This window comes from Phyllostomus hastatus, unplaced genomic scaffold (genome assembly GCF_019186645.2).
Source record: "Phyllostomus hastatus isolate PE091 unplaced genomic scaffold, TTU_PhHast_1.1 phas_scaffold_216, whole genome shotgun sequence".
Classification (NCBI taxonomy): Eukaryota; Metazoa; Chordata; class Mammalia; order Chiroptera; family Phyllostomidae; genus Phyllostomus; species Phyllostomus hastatus.
In genome coordinates, this window is record NW_025334018.1 from 8,563,839 (window position 1) to 8,585,852 (window position 22,014).

The 22,014-nt window shown below is 41.1% G+C and overlaps 1 protein-coding gene across 7 annotated transcripts in view; it reads right to left on the reverse strand.

The window, feature by feature from the left end:
* Window positions 1-17,150, reverse strand: part of LOC123833467 (phosphodiesterase 4D interacting protein) — a 202,492-nt gene extending 185,342 nt beyond the window's left edge. For 4 of the 7 annotated variants that reach the window (XM_045861703.1, XM_045861702.1, XM_045861696.1 and 1 more), the window contains exon 1: window positions 17,130-17,146. The gene's annotated coding sequence lies outside the window, so the exon portion shown is untranslated. Of the gene's footprint in view, window positions 1-17,129 lie in introns of all 7 variants that reach the window. The other 3 variants (XM_045861704.1, XM_045861697.1, XM_045861699.1) reach the window with 2 other exon arrangements.
* Window positions 17,151-22,014: the final 4,864 nt, after the last annotated feature.

The window sequence follows — 22,014 nt, forward strand, 5'->3', positions numbered from 1 at the left end:
GACAGACATTCATCAAACCGTAATACAAATCAGATTGTGTAAGAGCTACAATAAAGGTGCAGAGAGGAGCACAGAGGAGGAAACGATTAATGAAACCTGACCAGAGAAGGTTTCGTAAAGAAGGTAGCATCTGAGTAAGAGTCCTGCATGGTGCTAGTAATACAAAACTTTATCACATATTAGCATTGCAAAAGATCGTGTTTTATTTGACAATTTGAATTTTCACTGTTAGAAGAAGAGATGTTTCCAGCCTCCTCTGAGTGACCATCTAGGGCCAGGTTCATCCAAAAGAGCCACACTGTGTAGCTGCTGTCAGTGACAGGCATTACACGTGGTTAAGATTTCTGGCTCTGGAGTGAGAGACTTGGGTCGAATCCCCCTCCCCCAACTTTGTCAATTTCCAGCCCTGTTATTTTGATAGGTTATGTAAACTCTGTATTTTCGCTTCCTCATTTAAAAATAAAGTTAATAATAATAACTACCTAACAGGGCAGTTGTGAGAACAAATAACACATGATGTGTTTCATTTGTTGCCTAGCACATTTTTAGCATTCAATAAATCATAGTTATTTTTTATGTTTGGATCCCAGGCAGGATTCCAACCCTGCATAGAAGACGTGAATTTTAACGTCATTTCTGTTCCAAACTGCTCTCTAGGGCTAGGCCGGTGACCCAGGCTTTCTGTTTCTCAGCGCTCTAATTTATCATGAGACCAAGGCACTGGCAAGGAAGCTGAACGAACTGGTTCCCTCACTACCTGGCTGGAGTTTCAGGGGCAGAAAAGTGGGTATATCCATCATCTTGCATTCCCTCTCTATCTCTCACCTTCTCCCACTGTCTTGAGGACTCTGTATGTGTCTTATTCAGACCCATCTCCTTCACTAGCTACTCCTGTCAGCTGTAACAAAAACCTCAAGGAAAGAAATTATGACCAAGCCTGCAGACAGCTGGTGGTAATTTACTCAGACAATCCCCCTCATTCTTTCAACACCCACTACTTATGTGCGTCTGGTGTGGGAGGAGGGGGAGTCATGCAAGAAATGTGGTATGTAAATTTCTAGGAGTGGGGTTAGAGCAGTGAAGAAAGACTTGTGTGAAATTCCTGGATAATTCTCATTGCTTTGAACAAGGACATTGGGCCTTAAAAATTGAAGGAACTGATGTGAAGGTTAATAAATACATTTCTGGAATCAGAAACAATACTGGAATAAATTGACAAACAGCTTTCCAGGCATTCATGACGATTGCACTATTGCTAAAACCTGAGTCATTTTCCACGAAGGGACAAGCAGTTCCCGTCCAAGGCCAAGGAGCATGTCTCAGGCAGTCTAGGCCACACAAAACACCCTCAGGGATGATAACTAACTGCAGCACATGATCCTGGTTTAGGGCTCAGACTGGATTCTGAATTAGGAAACATATTGCTAAGGATAAGGCAGCCATACAACTCTGGCTCCTCCCTTTGTTTCTTGCATCCTGCCACATACTAGCCGGTCCCCAGATCAGTCACGATGGGTTTCTCTGGATGTAAAATTCTGGCAGACACTGAGATACCCTGGCGTCTGTGTCCTCTGTAGATTGGACCTTAAGGATATATCTATATCTATCTAGATAGATACATACATACATACATACATACACACATATATGTGCTCATATATAAAAATCAGCTTCATATGACAAATCAGTTTCTTAAAAATTAAAAAATTAAGCATATGGAAAATTTGCAAAAAAAAATAGTACAATGAAGTCTTGTAAATCCTTCACTTGATTCACCAATTGTTCACATTTTGTCACATTTTCTCTCCCCTCACAATTATTGACGGCCCATTTGAAAGTAAGATGCAGACTCTTCACCCCTACATATTTCCGTGTGTATCTCCTAAGAATAATGAAAATGATTGAATTACTGTGATTATGTACCACCTCTTCCACAGCAGCTTTTGTCACTATTAATTAGAAGCTGAAATGTTTGCATTGAATTATTTAACAAATATCTGGAGCTTTCCCTGGTAGATATTTGGCTCAAACCTGCACATCTAAAAGGGCTCATCAAAATAACTCCTAGGTGAAATATAAACAAAGGTGAAATATAAAACAAAGACAAATTTTCTCTTCCCCTCTAAGAGCTATTAGAAGTCAATTTCTTAGCAGTTTAGAACAGCTTGTTTGTCCTTTCTTCAGCTGGCAAGGGTTCAGAAATACTGAGATACAGTCTCAACAACACTCACACAATGAAGAAAAAATTGTAACGAGAAAAATCCCACATTAGGGTATCCATTTTTATTTTAATTTTCATCTTAGCATGAAAGAAGCTGAAATTTTGAGCTGTGGAGTTCAGTATCAAACATCTGGCAATCCTACACAAAAATGGGGACACCTCAACAGTCTTTTATCCTTGCAAAGTTCAAGTAAATACAGTGACTATGGGTGAATCCCAATCCAGATGGTATCAGTTCAGTAAAAAACAAACGCATCCAACGTTAACCACTATGATTCTTTTTAAAAAGATTTTCTTTTTTATTCATTTATTTTTAGAGAGGGAAGGGGGGGAGAAAGAGAGAGAGAAACATCAATGTGCGGTTGCTGGGGGTCATGGCCTGCAACCCAGGCATGTACCCTGACTGGGAATCGGACCTGCGACTCTATGGTTCACAGCCCATGCTCAATCCACTGAGCTGCACCAGCCAGGGCACCACTATGATTCTTTTCAGCCAAAATATTTAAACTGGACAAAAGTATCCCATTTTTAGGCTAGGTCTGTGATATAACAACAGGTACAAAAATACTAGCTGACTCTAAATCAGAGGTTGTGATATACAGAAAACAATCATTGCATTCTCTGTAAAAATTATTGCCTCCTGTATTGTAGGTTCTCAGGAGAGAGAAGAGAGAGAGAGAGAGAGAGAGAGAGAGAGAGAGAGAGAGAGAAGAATGAGGCCAGAAGGTCCTGGTGCTGATGGACTGTTCAAATGGCTCAAGATTTTGGTTCAACTGTGAAGGGGTTCAGGGCTGGACCTAGGGTGAGGCCAGTGAAGCATTTCCCTGTGGTGCAAAATTTAAGGGATGCCAAAAACTTAGAAGTCAAGGTGAATGATATTTTAATGCAATAGTTTAATTAAAAAATTAATGCACCTTGGCTGGTGTGGCTCAGTGGATTGAGCACCAGCCTGCAAACCAAAAGGCCACCGATTCGATTCCCAGCCAGGGCCAGGGCACACACCTGGATTGTAGGCCAGTTCCCCAACTGGAGGTGTGCGTGAGGCAACTGATGGATGTGTCTCTTGCACATCAATGTTTCTCAACTTCTCTTTCTCCTTCCCTTCCCCTCTCTCTCCAAATAAATAAATAAAAGCGTTTAAAAATTAATGCAAAAATTCACAATGAAGAAAATACCAAAATTTTTCATAAAAACAGGGTCTGCCCCTACATTTACATGACTCTAGGAGTGGGTGCCTTACTTGCTTCATTCTGGTCAGGGCCCCGGTTGTTCATCCCAGGAGGGTGATAAGAGTCAAACCTTCAGATGCATCTCCACTGGTACCTTCTAATGTTGTGTTCTGCTGCCCTTGTCAGCAGCATCTCTGTGCATTTTGAACTGCCAGGCATTGGGTGGCACCTTTAAGATACCACAAGGCAAAAGTGACTGCAAACCAAAGCCCGCTCTTCCAACTTCCTTCCCAAGTAGTTTCAAAGCTCAGGGGCAAGTTCCGTGAGTTATAGGGCATTGGGGAGACAGGTGAGAAGGGGATGTGATGGGAAGGGGGAAGTAAGAATAGGGTACCTCATGAGCTGCTGCTAATGTTACTCAAATGTGATTTTTAAGACCCTGTCCTTTTAAGAAAACCCTGAGCCCCAACTCTCAGTTTGAAGTACGTGCCCACATAACTCAGAAACCAAATCTGCCTCGCCTTTAGTCTTCCAGTCACATGGACTGCAGCTGGCTCTGGAAATCAAAGCAGCCATGCCACATTCTTTATGCAGAGTCCACTTAATTCAAGGTCAAATTGGAACCTCTCCTTTGGCAAGAAGTGCCAATCCATGAATACCAAACCTGCTCTTGTGACAGTGAAGACCATCTACAGATGCCCCCTGCTGGCAGAACCTATCCTACTGGGAGGCCTCATCATGTTACTGCTTGGCCCTTGGAAAGGACATAAACCCTCCCAGTAATCACAGCCACCAACGCTACCTGCTAAGGTCTTCCACCTGACCTGCTTCACAACTTATATTACCCATCAGGTCATCTGTAGGCAATGAGTATTTCCATTTTCCTTCAGATGTTGCCTGGTTCCTAGTGGTGAGGAACCCGAGGCCTGCCTTCTGCCTCTCTACCTACATCTGACTCATAGAGCCAGGCTGCCTTGATAGTTCTGGGTCCCTTGTGCTATTTTTTCAGCCTATCCTCTGGGTGGTTCACTGGAGTCACAGCTCGGAACTGCCCAGAGAGCTGAACCATTCACCAGGTTCTTGACAGTCCATTCAAAGGGCCAGACTCTACCTCCAATTTTCTTTCACGGAAGTGTGACTCAGGGCCCAGTCCAGCTGAAAGCAGGACCGTAGTTCCTTAGCTCCGTTTCTGACAGCTTCTGTTTTAGGGAGCGGGTCCTGCTCTGGCCTGCCTTGACATCAATTTCTGCTGGTGAGACCAGGACAGACCAAGCGGGAGCTGCCCTGAGAGGGCGGGGGAAGAAAGGCAGTCCTGAGGGCCAGCTCAGACAGCAGGGCAGTAAGATGTAGGAAAGTCTCTTACAGTTTCCCTAAAGCATGAAAAAGGAAAAAATACTGCAGCCACTGAAAAGCTGAAGCTGACGATTCAGAAAAACTAGCCCTGTGTCAAACCTTCTAGTTTTGAGCAAAATAAGGGTATCAAATTTGGAGGAGATAAACCAAAGTTTCCATCACCGTTGAGCCAAAGACTGCCATTTGGTCTGGCTTTGCAAAACTAAGTAAGTAAGCCCCTTCCCTTGCCCACAGTTTCTCTCTCCATGGTTTCAGTTACCTGTAGCCTGAAAAAATTAAAGGGAAAATTCCAAAAGTAAACAATTCATAAATTTTAAATTGTACACCATTATGAGTAGTGTGATGAAATGTCAGGCTATCACACTCCATCCTGTTCAGGACGTGAATCGTCCCTTCATCCAGCGTATCCATGCTGCATAAATACACACCCCACTCGCCAGCCAGTCACAATGCCACTTCAGTGATCAGACTGACTGAGTACAGTCGCCCAGTGCTTGAGTTCAAATCACCCTCTTTTACATAATCATGGCCCCAAGGGCTGGAACAGTGGTGCTGGCAATTCAGATATGCCAAAGAAGCCATAAAGTGCTTCCTTCAAGGGAAACTGTGTGTATGCATAGGAAGAAGTGTACTATTAAGTGAGGGTACTACCTATGGTTTCAGGCATCCACCAGGGTCCTGGACTGTGTCCCTGGAGGATAGGGAAAGGGGGCAACTCCTGTAGCTGACTTCATATTGTTTTTTCCATCTCTAAACTTGTGCTCGTGTGCATTATTATAATATCTAATCAGCATAACAGATCAGCAAGTACAAATAAAGTGTGGCATTTAGATTTTTTATATCTAAACATTTACTCTCAAATACAGTTTAAGTACCCTTTGAAGTTCTCATTTCAAATACAGTTAAGTAGTTTTAAGGATACTTAAACTGTATTTGAAAAGAAAACCTCCTTATATGCTTTATATGTTGAAATTCTGTTAATCCTTGAAAGTATAACATTTTAATGATTACTTCACAAGTGAAATAATGCAATAATAAAAAATAACTGTGAAAACTACTAATTTAAAATCAATAATTACTGTTATTAGTATTAATAGTTACTTTAACTACATATATGGCCCCAGTTTCTGGCTCTACCCAGCCCTGACCAGTCTGAGTGCAGCTCAGCTCATTTATATTAGAAGCACTCGAACTTGGTGGCAAGTACAGCTACACTGTAGTGCACGTGAGAGACAATGGGTGCACCAACTAGGGCCTTTTCTTGGGCAATCTTTAGTAAATTAATAGTGGCTTAGGGGCCATCTCTGTAAACTAAATATACAGGGTAGGGTAAAAGTAGGTTACAGTTGTTCATATGGAAAATAATATAATGATAAATAATGACACAGGAATAAACTCTGTTTCACGTGCTCACAACTGTAAACCTACTCTTGCCCTACCCTGTACAAGGTGGTCTTCCAACAGGTCATCTAAGGCAGAGATTCCCAACCAGGGTGCCTCTTGTGCTGCAAACAGGTTACACTGTCCAGAAATTCATCCCTTCTACCTTTAAGGCATCCAAGAGGCAGCCAAAGCTAGTCACTGCCAGCAGTGTCTTCCAGAGATGCTTGGAGAGCTAGAGCTGACTGAACAAGCAGAGTCTGGGATTTTATTGTTCTGAGGATACGGATGGAAGTCTCCAACATGACATACATAGTTTGGCATACTCTTCAGCCTCAGCTCTAGTTGAGTCCCTGATTTCTGTGCTTGACTTGTTCCAGCCTTGTTACAGAAGGAAGAAAGGGACGGAAAAAAATCCTATTGTTCATCTAATTTCTAGGAGCTGAGGTAATGGAGGCAAATTGTGACAGGAAGTCTTAAAATGGCCACCAGGGATGCCTGGTAATCACACTCTTCACGTTGGAAAGAGATTTCCTTATTATAAGGGACTAGCTCATGCAATTCTGGAGGCTGAGAAACCCCACGTTGTGCTGTGTGGAAACCGGAACCCTGGGAAGGCTGATGGTGGAGTTGTGACAAGAGGGTTCATGGTGTAAGTCTCAGTCCACGGTCCAAAGACTGATATTCCAGCTCAAGCAGTCAGGCGGAGAGAGCAAAGTCTCCCTTCCTCCATCTTTTTGTTCCATTTAGGCTCCCAGTGGACTGGATGGTGCCCACCACCCTGGGGAGGGCCACCTGCTTTACTCAGTCTACTGATTTCAGATGCTAATTTCATCTGGAAACACCTCACAGACTCACCCAGAAATAATGTTTAGCTAAGTGTCTGGGCACCTTATGATCTAATCAGCCACCAAGATTTGGGGTAATTTGCTATGCAGCAATAGATAACAGATGCAGAGACTCCTGAACCTTCCTACAACCCAAGGTCACGTTGTCAAGTTAGAGACCCAGGTCTACCATTCAGAAAGAAGCTAGCATCCTCTTAATAGTAAAGAAGGACAAAGAATTTAAAATACTTATTTAAGGCAGCACAACAGGAAATCTAGGGGGTGAAAAGTAGCACCTTTGTTAGACCATTCCATAGAACTTACTGCCTAAGCACTCTCTCTCCAAAATTTGCTTTTAATCACTACCAAAATATTTTTCTTTTAGAAAATATGTAAAATTTATTAAGAAGGTTCTTGCTGAGATGATAGTAAAGCTGTACATTTTAGTTGCAGTATTCAGTTGAAGGTTCCAAAGTCAAGGTTTATGGAGCAATGAGGCAATGAGATGTTATAGACTGGAGTATTATGGAAACTAAAAGCATGCTAAAATACGGTTTTATTTCTCTTTGTACAGTAAGGTCACTCATGCATGTTAACATTTCTTTATTTGGTCCACTTCCTCTGCGCTAAGGCTGCAGGGTTAAGTGTGGGTACACATACAGCACACGTACCATGAACAAAAGCCCCCATTCTCTGCACACAGGGGCCTGTTGCTTTGGGCACTGAGCCCAGCTTGCTTTAAGTCTTTGTTATCTGAAGAGTGTCCCAGATCCTCCTTGGAAATGCGCAATTCACCTGTTTTCATTAACCTAAATATTGAGCTATCTGCTGTTTTTTTTGGATAGATTCTTGGTCATGTCCAGGCACACTTCTTTTTATTTTAAATGGGTCATTTATTTCTCTGTGTTGACCTGCAGGCATTTTGTGCAATAAATGGAGAGCAAATCCCTACAAGGTCAGATTGTAGTAATGCAGCTGATTATTTGAAAACAAATGACATTTCACACTTGATATATTAATTTGGAGACAAGGCCATTTTTGTCAAAGTGCAATCAAAGTCTTGTTGTTTTTATCTTTTTGGTTTTTTTTTGTTTGTTTGTTTGTTTGTTTTTTTAAGGAAAAGCCAATCTAGGGTCATTGAAAGGAAGAAAATGTAAAGCATACAAGATGGGCGTTCTGGGCAAGATGGCAGAGTAAGTCACTCATGCTCACCTCTGCCCATGACCACATGAAATGACAACTGAATTTTAGACCAATCAACCTGGAGAACCATCTGAAGACTATCTGAACAGGAGTCCTACAACTAAGGACATAAAGGAGAAGCCATGTCAAGACTGGCCGAAAGAGCAGGGATGCGAAACAGGCTGGCCCCCTACCCACCCTGGTCTCATCCCACGCCTGCCCCCCAGCCCAGAGCACTAGTGCCAGGGAAAAGGAGCCCACAAATCACCGGGCTGTGAAACTCAGAGGGGATTCTGTCCATCTGGGTGAAATGGAAGACTGCTGGAAACCCAGATGTCCTCTTAAAGAGCCCACACACAGACTCTCTCTCACAGGCACTCACCCCGGGCTTCAGTGGAGGGACAGTGGCTGAGGTGGCACCAGAGACACACTGGGAGAAACTGAGTTGTGTGGCTCCAGGACAGTGACTGGAGGGATGGCGGCCATTGTCCTCTGCTGAGGTCCCCTCCAATGCAGTGCAGGTGGGTGACATCTTTCCCATGTTGAGCCATCCCCAACACAGCCCAATCTGAATCTGCATTAGCCTGGTGAACTCCACTCACTCCACCCTTCTGACTCTCTGAGACACTGCTCCACCCAATACCGGTACTGCCCCAGGCTTTTTCAGTGTGGTCAGCCATCCTAGCGCTGTGTAGCAGTCTTTCCTTAAAAACTCTCCAGGAGTTCCAGTCCAGCTAGGGGGAGGCAGAAACACACAGGGAGAAACTGAGTTGTGTGGCCTCAGGGCAAGGACTAGGGGGACAGTCACCATTTTCCTGGGTGAAGCCCTCCCTCCACATGGCCAAGTCTGAATCTGCGGTAGCATGGTGAGCCTTGAGGACTATAGGTAGGTGGCGGCTGAGGTCAGTGTACCCTGAGATTTTTGCTGAGTGGCCTCAGGCTCAGCACTAGCACCAGATCCTAATCTGCATTAACTTGGTGAACACTCCTCCCCACCACCTCCCCCCATGACTCCCTGAGACCCTGCCCTACCCAACTCAAGTACCACCCCTGAGGCACCCAAGGCTCTTTCAGCGGCTAAGTGTTACAGGAGCCAGTGGCGGGTCTCAGCATGCCTTGTGCCTTTTGCTGACCTGCCCCAGACCCAGTAGTGGTGGGAGCCAGACTCTGTTTGCAGCATGGCCTTTACCACATAAACCCAGGTCCGCATGGACAGCTACAACTGTGACTCACTTTGTAGCTCCTAACAGGTCAGTCACAGGCAGCTTCTGATACTGACTTGCACTGAAATCCCTCCCGAGGCTCCAGAACCAACAGACCTGGTGGCTGGCTTCCAACCACAACAGAACACGAGTAGCTGCACAACCAACCAAAGGGTGGTCCTGGCACTAGGCCCCACTGACAAAAATTTCGCTCAATGGTGTCATTCTCCACACAGCAGTGCTTAGGCTATGGTTGCGGCCAGTCCTCACAGCCAGGCAGCCTTAGGGCAATTGCACCTACTTACATGCCAACATCAATCAGCTACAACAGGAGGGCACACACAACCCACTCCAGGATTCTGGAGCACCTGGCTCAGGTGATGAGGGAGACTGTGCCACTGAGCCCCACAGGAAACCTATTGCACAAGGCCACCATGCCAAGACTGGAAGATGTAGCAGATCTAATACATACAAACAAACACAGGGAGGTTGCCAAAATGAGAAGACAAAGAAACAGGTCCCAGATGAAAGAACGGGAAAAATCTCCAGAAAAAGAACTGAATGAAATGGAGGCAAGCAATCCACCAGATACAGAATTCAAAACACCTGATTATAAAGAAGCTCAAGGAACTTAGTGAAAACTTCAATGAAGAGATAGTAAGCATTAAAAAAGGACATAGAAACCATAAAAAAGAACCAGTCAGAAATGAAGAATATAATTACTAAAGTGAAGAATACACTAAAAGGAATCAACAACAGATTAGATAAAGCAGATCAAATCAGCAGTTTGGAAGACAAGTAACAGAAAGCACCCAATCAGAACAGCAAAAGGGGGGTGAGAAAAAACAAGGATAGTTTAAGGGAACTTTTGGACAATATCAACCATAACAACATTTGCATAGGGATACCAGAAGGAAAAGAGAGACAGAGCAAGGGATTGAGAACCTATCTGAAGGAATAACAACAGAAAACTTCCTTAACCTGGCAAAGGAAATGGAAATACAAGTCCAGGAGGCGCAGGGAGTGCCAACAAGATGAACCCAATGAAGCCGATACCAAGACATATCATAATTAAAATGCAAAGGTTAAAGATGAAGACAGAGCCCTGGCTGGCGTAGCTCAGTGGATTGAGCTCGGGCTGCAAACCAAAGCACCACAGATTCGATTCCCAGTCAGGGCACATGCCTGGGTTGCAGGCCACGGCCCCCAGCAACCACACATTGATGTTTCTCTCTCTCTCTTTCTCCCTCCCTTCCCTCTTTAAAAATAAATAAATAAAATCTTTAAAAAAATTTTTTTAAAAAAGATGAAGACAGAATTTTAAAGGCAGCAAAAGAAAGGCAGTCACCTACAAGGGAACTCCCATAAGAATACCCAACAAAGCTATAATTTAATATTGAAGGAGAGATAACGAGCTTCCCAGACAAGTAAAAGCTAAAGGAGATCATCACCACTAATCTAGTATTACAAGAAATGTTAAAGGGACATCTTTAAGAAGGGGGGAATAAGAACATTACTATGAATAATAAAATGGCAATAACTACATACCTATCAATAATCAGTTTAAATGTAAGTGGATTAAATGCACCAATCAAAAGACACAGGATAGCTGAATGGATAAGAAAACAAGAACTATATATATATATATGCTATCTACAACAAACCCAATTTAGAGTGAAAGACACATAGACTGAAAGTAAAGGGATGGAAAAAGAGATTTCATGCACATGAAAATTAAAAAGAAGAAACGCTGGGTGGCAATTCTTATATGACAAGATAGACTTTGAAACAAAGGCTATATAATAAGAGACAAAGAAGGACATTGCATAGTGATATATCCAACAAGAGGATATAACCCTTACAAACATTTATGCACCCAAGTAGGAGCACTAAATACATAAAGCAAATATTGATGGTACTTGACAGGAATTACATTGAATTTATAAATTGCTTTGGGTATTATGGATACTTTAATGATGTATATGCTTCAATTTATTTGTATCTTCTTCAGTTTTTTTGTTCATGTCTTATAATTTGCCAAGTACAGATCTTTTACCTCCATGGTTAAATTTATTTCTAGGAATTTTTGATAAAATTATAAATGGGATTGCTTTCTTAGTTTCCCTTTTTGATAGTTCATTTTTGGCATATAAAAATGCAACTGATTTCAGAATATTAATTTTGTATCCTGCTACTTTACTGAATTCATTTATCAGGTCTAGCAGTTTTTTTGTAGAATCTTTAGGGTTCTCTATATACAGTATCATGTCATTGCAAGTAATGACAGTTTTATTTCTTCCTCTCCAATTTGCATGCCTTTTATTTCTTCTTGTCTGACTGCTGTAGCTAAGACTTCAAGTACAGAATAGAGAATACAGTCAATAATACTATAATAACTATGTGTGGTACCAGGTGGGTACTTGAAATATCAAGAGGGGACTACTTTCTAAAGTATATGCTCATCTAACCACTATGCTGTACACCAGAAACAAATACAAAATAATATCAAATGTGAACTTTAATTCAAAAATAAAATTTAGCCCTGGTTGGTGTGACTCAGTGGATTGAGTGCCAGCATGCAAACCAAAGGGTCTCTGGAAATCCAACATTCCCAGTCTAGGGCACATGCCTGGGTTGCTGGCCAGGTCCACAGTAGGGGTCATGTGAGAGGCAACCACACATCGGTATTTCTCACCTTCTCTTCCTCTCTCTCTTCCCCTCTCTAAAAATAAATAAATAAAATCTTTTTAAAAAGATTTCCTTAGAAAAAAAGAAAAAATAAGTTAAAAAGGAGTAAATGTTTATATCTATTGAGATTCCTCTACCTTTTTTATTCTGTTAATATGGTTAAGTACACTGATTGATTTAAGAATGTTAAAATGAACGTTGAGTTTCTGGGATAAATCCTACCTAGTCATGTTAACCTACCCTTTCTTCTTTTTTTTTCATTTTTTAATGCTTTTATTTATTTATTTATTTATTTATTTATTTATTTATTTATTTTAATTGTTGTTCAAGTACAGTTTTCTGTCTTTTACTCCTATCCTTTCTATGTTGTTGAATTAGATCTGCTAAAATTTTGTTAAGAATTATCCATCTATGTTGAGGAGGAATATTAGTTTGTATTCTCCACTTGTAAAATTAACCATCTATTTCTAATAAAACCTCTCAGAAAATCATGAATAGAAGGGGACTTCCTCAATTTGATAAAAGGTAACTATGAAAAACCTACAGGTAACATCTGAAAGCCTTTCTCCTAAAATCAGAAACAACACAAATATGTTTGCTATCACTAGTTCAATTCAACTTTGTACTAGACAAATAGATTAAAGGAACAGAATAGAAAATTCAGATAGACTAATTATATATGGTCAATTGATTTCAGTGACAGTGCCAAGACAATCATACAGAGAAAAGACAGACTTCTCAACAATGTTGGAACAATTAAATATCTACGTGCAAAAAATGAATCTTTATCAATACTTGCACTTTATACCAAAGTTAATGCAAAATGGATCATAGACCAAAATGTAAAACTATAAAATTCCTAGAAGGAAACATAAGAGAATATTTCTGTGACACTGGGTCAAGCAATGGTTTCTTAGACATTACACTAAAAGCAAAATCCGTAAAAGAAAAATGTGATAGTTTGTATTTACTTCAGCAAAATTTCAAAACTTCTGGTGTTCAAAAGACACTGCTGCTAAAATGAAAAGAAAAGCTATGAACTCAGAGAAAATATTTGCAAAGTACATATATAATAAAAACTTGTATTTAGAATATATAAAGAATTCCTAAACTTAACAATAAAAATGAAACAACTCAATAAAAAAATGGGCCAAAGATTTCAACAGACACTTCACTGAAAATATATGGATAGCATTTAAGCACATGAAATGATATTCAATATCAGTAGTCAGTAGAAAAATTAAAATGAAAACCATAAGATACCATTTCACACCCACTAGAATGACTATAACAATAAAAAGTGACAAATGTTGGCAAGGATGTGGAGAAATGGGAACCTTCATACATCACTAGAAAGAATGGAAAAGGTACAATCCCTTTGACAAAGAGTTTGGCAATTTCTTAAGAAGTTAAACATATGCCTACTATTCTACACTTAGAAATTTACCAAAAGAAATGCAAGCACAGGCTACACACAAAGACTTGTATATGATTGTTCACAGCAGCTTTATCTGTAATAGACCAAAAAATGGGGAACACAAACAGCTGGTAAATTAATAAACAAATTGTGACATAGTCATGTAATGAAACACTACTCAGCAACTAAAGAATACAACTATTAAGACTTCGCCACTTGCAGTGCTCTATTCACAAATAAGATGTTGTTGCATGGCAGTTTTATTTGCAGGCAGCAAGTAAAGAAGACAGGATTCCTTTCCAAAGCTCTGACTTCAGGAAGTTAAGGCTTATCCATTGCTTATACAGTTTGGTCAGTTACATGCTGATTTCTTCTTTGCAGTTGGCTACCCTTATCAGGTTGGGTTCCTGTCAAACTTGTCCTGTTTACAACTAGTTGGTCTGCAAAATACTGGGTTTCATTTTAAAATTTAGCAAGAATGCCCCTGACCTTTAGACCTTTGTCCTATCTAACAGTAGGGATTATACAGCAGCTGCCCCAATTCCACTTCTCTACCCGCATCGTGAATTTTACCTAAGGGAAGTAAGCTTGACATTTGGAATTTAAACTTTACAATGAAGACAAACTGGTTCAGAAATGTGCAGACACTTGAAATACACACAAGGATTCCTACCACCTGGTTGAACATACTAGTCCGTCAGAGACAGGAAAAAAGGTACATGAGAAGAGAAGTTGATCAGTGATGACATCATCCAGGGAAGAAAGAACTCATTTACATCTCTTGACACTCTGTTTGAAGCCACTGAATTTTTTAAAATGCTCAGTTCCCCTTGTTTTACTTCAAGTTTCACAAACAAACTTTTGGTTATAATTTGGCTTCTAAATGCAGCAAATATGCCGAGAAGCCTCACTGCAATAACAAAAGAGGTTCTAGTGCCCTGAGATGTTAGAATCCTCATAATACATTAATAATTGGCCGTTCCAGATTCAGATACTAGTCTTGTGGATTTGTTTTAATATCAGTCTGAGAAACAGACTCAACAAGCTAACGACCAGATTCTGACATAATTTCCAAGATAATGCCACTAGCATGGTCTCTTGGGACAGTCAGCTTCCCCTACAGAGATCTTTTTATTTCTATTGTATTTCAGTTCATCTTTCTATTATAGCACTTACTTCATACTATAGTTAGAGGAACATAGTTTAGAACTACACACAGGCTACCTGAGGGTAGCTTTGCATCCAGCTTTGCACTGGCCTCCACCATCATTGCTCAGTGAATAACATTGAATTAAGTCAAATATGGATAATATGCTTTCTTACATTTTTTCCTGACCCAAAATTAGAAAACTGGATACCAAAAACACCCCTTCCCAAATATAAGCCTCTAAGATTCATAGACATCTAATACCATAGCTAAGAGAGATATGTTTTATTGTTGTTCAAGTACAGTTGTCTCCATTTTCTCCCCACCACTCCCCCCTGACCCCAGCCACCCCAACGTCCCACCCCTGATCCCATTCCCCCTTGGTTTTGTCCATGTGTCCTTTATAGATGTTCCTGAAAACCCTTCCCCCTATTCCCCCCATTATCCCCTCTCACCTCCCCTCTGGTCACTGTCAGTTTGTTCTTTAAAAGTATGCTGCACATTCCTGGAGAACTACTTTTTAAATGAGGGTCAGAGTAGCATCAGGCTTGGTGAAGTCACTGACATTTGAGAATTATGTTTGAGAATTCCTGAGATGTTTAAAAGCATTTCAGGGTCAGCATTACATCAGCTGAGATGAACGCAGGGCTCTGAGAGAGGAATAACTATTAAGGAAATAATGAAAGTGTGCTATCTACTTTAACAATGAAACCACAATTAGAGAACTGACTTTCTAATCCTACAAACTTTGTGTTACTAATGACAGTAAAAAAAAAACACACACACACACCTTTAAGACAAAGAATCATGTATTTAAAATTTTGCTTCTTTTGAGTAGAATTTATTCCAGTGTACATAAAATACTCAAGACTTTAAATAAAATCTAAAGTCAAGAAGACTTAAAATAAAAATCTAACTAAATTTTTTTGTTTTACACATTTAAAAAATTCCAAGTAGTCTGTGAAAAATATTCAACACCCCATAGGCACACATTAAAAAAAAACTAACACTTTTGTTTGAGCCAAAATTCTTATAAAAAGTCAAATAAGGAATACTTACTGCTTCATTCCTTCTTAAAAGCAGTAATTTACTATGGGCTTCTTAATAGAAATGTGATTCCTTTACTCAGCCATAAAAAAGAAGAAAATCTTACCCTTTGCCACAGTATGGATGGACCTGGAGAACATTATGCTAAGTGAAATAAGCCAGTCAGAGAAAGGCAAATACCCTATGATTTCACTCATATGTGAAATCTAATGAGCAAACTGAACTAACAAGGGAAATGGGGACGGAATCATAGGTGGAGAGCAGATGACAGCTGGGGCGCGGGAGGTTAGGTGATCGAGCAAAAAGGAAAAAGGGCTCATGGACATGGACAACAGTGTGGTGATTGCTGGGTGGAGAGGAGTCTAAGGGGACTAAATGGTAATGGGAAAAGTACAATAAAGATTAAATTTTAAAAAATGGAAATAAAGACACCAAGAAGAAAAAAAAAGATGTGATTACTTTAAGCACTGTTAACTGAGTATCTGACTCAATTTTCTCAAACAGTGGACAGTGTGATGAATGAATACATTAAGTGTCTGTGAATAAACAGATTCCTAGTTCACAAGTAAAGCATAGTCCTGAACACAGAATACAGGTCCACTACTATTTACTTCTGTAATTAGTACTCAAAAGATCCTAACCCTGACTTTGTGCATAGGACACTGAAGCCTTAAAGAAATGAGTTAGGTTTGTTCAGATCCCACTCAGAGACTGAAACCACTGTTGCCTTGTAGAATACTAGCTCTCCAAAAAGAGTAAGCTAAAGATGCTATGACACGAAAATGCTTATTAAAAAAAAAAAAGCAGCAGCACTCTCTCTTCTTTAAAAAACAAACAAACATGTATATGACAGATTTTCACCCTGCTGCTGCTACACGAAGAGAATTTGGGCCTAATTTGTCTAGTCTGCCACGCCAGAGCCGCAGAAGGGACTGGGTTTAGGTGGCGCTCCTCCTGCACGGCCTCAGCAGCCAACAGGCAGAGCTCCAGCTCTTCAGGGGAAAGGTAGCCTAGGAAAAGAAGAACCATAGCCAACCCCACTGTGCTGTCTGCAGCTAAGACAATATTTCTTAAAGGGGGGCGTGTAAGGGAAGGCAGTGGGTACCCTTTCAAATGTGCACCCAAGCACACTTCGTGATCCTTCATTCTGCTATGCCTAATGCTTCCACCCCTTCTGAATCATGTGCTCATCGCTCCCTTGACCCGGTGAGCATGGCCTTTAACCTCATCTCCACCAGCAAAGTGGGTGTCAACACATAAAACAAAGATCTTGGGATAGAGGCTGGGTTTCCCAAGCTTTAGTCCAGCAGAATCCAGCGCCACACCTGGGCAACTCCCCCGTATCTCTCCCCCTTCCCGGCCTCCCCCCTAACCTCACCAACTCTCGCCCCTACCCCCACCCCAGCGCTGCAGTCTCCAGCCCCTGAACCTTTGGTTTTCCGGGCCAGTGCACAGCCGTCTGCAGCCTCCGGATGAGGTCCCCACGATCCTCTCACCTCGTCCAGGGTTCGGCTGCCGCGGCTGTCTCTTCCTCCTCGGCCGCAGCTGCCCAGCTCCCAGCCGGCTCCAGATGCCTCCTTTCCCGGCCGGCAGGCTGCCTCGAGGACTGTGGGGCCCGAGCCACGTCCCCGAACCAGTGAGGCGCGTGGTGCGCCCAGCCGGACGCGCGGCAGCAGCAGGAGCCGCTGTCGGTGCGCTTCATGGGTTTCTCCGGGCCTGGCCACCCCAGTCCTGGTTACGGCCCCTGCTTGGTCTCCACGCACTGCCCGCGCGCGTTCTCTGGGTGTGGGTGAGCATCCACTCCGGTTGCCACCGTGGTGCGGAGACCTGGGAGGACCAGGCCTCCTCCGCGGCCGCCTCTGCCACCTGCTCCGCCCAGACTGCTCTGTCCGTCTCCCACAGACACCCGCCGCCGCAGCCTCTTCACCCTCTACCGTCTCCCCGCTCGCTCCCCACCCGGCGCCTCAGCCCAGAGATGGTTTCCTTCCCAGACCTCTATTTTCTGCCTTCCTATGAGCTCCACTGCCACCTTCCTTAATTTCCAACCTCAGAAATTTTCTCCTTTTCTCATTCCCTCTCCTGATTTTTGTCGTGCTCTTCCCTACAAACCAGTCATCCTCTTATATCATTGTACTCTCTGCCGAGTCACTACATTGCCAGGTTAGTGGCTAGCCTCCTTTCTCCCTCTTTTAAAATCTACTTTTCCTTTCAATTTTCCCACTATTGTAAGAACCTTTCCCCTAAACAAACTCAATTTTCCTTTCAGTTGAGACTTTCTGATTGCCATTTTTTCATGAAGAACTCACAGGAAAATATATGTAGCTTGGTATCCACTATCAAATCAAGGGAATGTTCTCATGGTTAAAAAAAAGTTTATAGGTCAAATCAACCTACTAAATGTTTGTCCTCAAAGCCCTTTTCTTATATTCGCACAGTGTCCTCTGCGAACAGAAGCTAGTGAGTGTCCAGCAAAGCAGAAGGCTGGCACGCCCTTCTGCACAGCACAGGCCTGCGAGGGAGCATCGTAGACACGATGGACCCCGGGGTTCACAGGTAACAGTCACTGTTGCTGATTGACTCAGTATGAGCAAAGCTGAAGTCATCCTTAACTCATTTTCCTTCCAAGTCTGCTTTCAGTCCTGTCTTAAAAAAACAAACAAAAACAAAATCTCACATTACCATCCACCCCGAGCTCCAAACCTGGGAGCCTTTAGAGACTTGTCTGCGACACTCATTTACCTTCTCCTTTTCTTTAGTTCTACTTCTTTACCGCGTCTTTAAGGGGTCCTTCCCCCATGATTCCAACGGCCTCCAGAAAAATGAAACCATCAGCGATCTCATCATTTTTTTTCTTAAATCTTCTAAATTAATCTATGTCCTTACCTCCCTTTCCTGCCCCCGCCCCCGCAATGTTTCTTACTTGGGCAATTCACCCTACCACTTTCATCTCCACTAAGAAATTCTTAATTAACTTTTCTTATCTTTATATCTCTAGCCTCCCCCTTCTCCTTTAGACCCATCCCCAGCAAATAAACATGTTCAAGTCTTATCACCAAAACAGAGTCCTTTCCCCACAGACCATCATCATACTCTCACCCCTTCATCACTAGTTTGTTTAAATACATTGTGTGCATTTGATGTCTACACTTCTTGACTTCCTTACCATCTAAACTTCTATAGTCAGGCTTCTAATCCTACTACTTAGCTGAAACTGCTGTCTGGCAGACTCAGACTTTGCTTTAGCCCACAGAAGAGTTGTGGATTTTATCTTAAACGTGAATTAAAAGGAATAGGAATGGGGTTCCTTCATTGAAAGGGAATCTGCCATCTTTGTTGAGGCAGATAAATAGTTTAGTGCAATTACTGCAAACCCAACAGCTAAGAAGTGCTGAGACTTCCAGTTCCAGCCAAGATGGAGGAACATATTATCAGACTAACGCTTCCCCTGGACAGGGAGAGTGAGATAAAATAGGCTGTGTTACTTTTATATAGTTATAAGTACTTATAAACAGATTATACATTATATAAATATTACATGTATAAGTATAGAAAATACAAAAATAACTCTTTGAAAGTATTGAAGAGTTAGCAGATAGGACTTGAATCTATGACCCTAGCGAGAAGAAAAGCACATGAAGTGAGACACCATATTCACCCTGGGATTTTTCTCCTGAGGGAAATTTCCAAACCAGGTGCTAGAGAGTAAAGGCCAAGTAGAAGATGGCAGTATTGCCGGGGTAAAGAATCAAAGGCCAAAATTCAGAGGTATCTAAGTGGCTGGGACTTAAGAGAGAACTCCCAAAGAAAAGGGAATGGCAGAGAAGTAACTCAATAATCTAGGTACTCACCCTCCTCAAAATATTATAGTTGTCAATTCTTAAGCCTAGCATGCAAAAGCAAAATGCCAAAAAGTACACTAGAAACAAACAAAGAAACAAAACAAAACAAAACAAACAACCAGCCATTTGGCCCTGGCCAGGCAGTGCAATTGGTTAGAGAAGCATCCCAATATGCCAAGGTTGCTGGTTTGATACCAGTCAGGGCATATACAAGAATCAACCAATGAATGCATAAATAGGTAGAACTACAAGTCAATGCTCCTCTCTCTCTCAAATCAATAAATTAAAAAAAATTAACATCAGTTTTAGGCAAATGAACTCAGCAGAGACTTCAGCATCCAACACAAGTTGGATTTCAAGTCTCCCTAAGGCAGAGAGACACCCAGGGCTTTCAGTTGAGAACCCCAAAGAGGCCACACCCTCAGAGTAAGGGCAATACTGAAATAGAATATATCTAACAAAGCTTAAAAACAAGACTTTACAGGATCAAAGTGATATGCCAGTATTCTGTCTACTTGAATTTTGGTATTAGATAACATTTTCTAGAACCTCCTAATTTTTGTACTTACAATGTCTAGGATATAATACAAAATTATGAGGCATGCTAAAAATCAAATCCAAATGACTGAACACTAAGAGAAAAGTTAATAGATCCCTGACCAGTGTGGCTCAGTTGGTTGGGCATCATCCTGCAAAGGGAAGGATGTGCCAGTTCAGTTGCCAGTTTCATCCCCATTTCTGGTCCATGTGAGAGGTAACCGATCAATGTTTCTCTCTTGTATTGATGTGTCAAAAAAAGACAGAAAAGTTCATAGAAACAGATAGATACAGAACTTTAAATAACTATGACTAGTAGGTTTAAGAAAATAGAAGAAAATATGGGCAAAGATGGAGAATTTATTTCAATATAGAACTAGAATCTATTAAAAATCATATGGACATTCTAATTATAAAAACCACAATAACCAGAAGTAAGAACCAACTGGGTATGCTTAACAGCAGTCTGAATGCAGCAGAAGTCAGGGTCAGTGAAATGGAAAACAGGTTAGTAGAAAATGCCAAATCAAAGAAAGAAGAAAAAAAAAGAGCAGTTTGTCATCTCAATTTCTTGACAGTGTCTTTTGCAGAGCAGAAGTTTTTAATTGAAATTAAGTGCAGTTCAATATTTCAACTCTTTCTTTCATGGCTGCTATCTGTGTTTTATCTAAAAAAATCGTCACCTAAGCCAAGGCCATCTAGATATTATCATCTTACCTTTAAGAGTTTTTTAGTTTTCCATGTACATTTACGTCTTTGATCCACTTTGAGTTAATTTTTGTGAGAGGTAAAGGTCTGTATGTAGATTCCTTGTTTTGCATGTGGATGTCCAGTTGTTCCAGCACCATTTGTTGAAAAGACTACCCTTTTCTTATTAATTTGCCTTTGCTTCTTTGTCCAAAATCAGTTGACTATATTTTGTTGATCTATTTTGGGGCTCTTTGTTCCTTTGATGTATTTGTCTGTTCTTTTGCCAAAGTCACACTGTCTTGATTACTCGGGTAGTGTTGGTCCTCTGACATTGTTTTCCCCTTCAATATTGTGTTGGCTATTCTGGGTCTTCTGCCTCTGGATATAAACTTTAGAATCCATTTGTTATTATCCACAAAATAACTTGCTGGTATTTTGATTGGGATGCATTGAATCTATAGATATAGTTGGGAAGAAATGGCATCTTGACAATATTGAGACTTCCTTTCCATGGTCATGGGATATCTCTCCATGCATTTAGTCCTTCTTTGATTTCTTTTCTCCGTAGTTTTTTAGTAATCACCAGAATTGTGCAACCATCACTGTTATCCAATTTCAGAACATCTTTATCACCCCCAAAGGAAACTCCATAGTCCCATCATAAGCACTCCATCACAGGCACTCCCATTTCCACCCCCATTATCTGCTCTTCTTCCTTCCAGCCCCTGGCTACCACTAACCTACTTTCTTTCTTTATGGATTTGCTTATTCTGAACATTTCATAAAAGTGTAATCATATAGTACATAGTCTTTTGTGTCTGGTTTTTTTCACATAGCATAATGTTTTCAAGGTTCACTTACTTTGTGGCATATGCCAGTATTCCATTCATGTTTGTTGCGGAAACTGTATCACATTGTATGGAAAGACCACATTTTGTTTATTCATTCATCAGTTAATTGACATTTGGATTGTCTGCATTTTTTACTATTATGAACAATGCTGCTATGAACATTCATGTATACGCTTTTGAGTGGACATACGTTTTCAATTCTTTTTTGTAGATACCTAATAGAATTGTTGGATCATGTTACTCTGTGTTCAACTTTTTCAGGAACTGCTCAACTGTTTTTAAGTAGTTGCATGATTTTACATTCCCACTAACAGTCCATGAAAGTTCCAGTTTGTCTGCATTCTCACCAACATTTGTTATTATGTGCCTTTTTAATTATAGTTATCCTAGTTAGGATGTGAACTGATACCTCATTGAGGTTTTAATTATTCTTTAATCCTTACTCAAAAATATGCCTACTGATG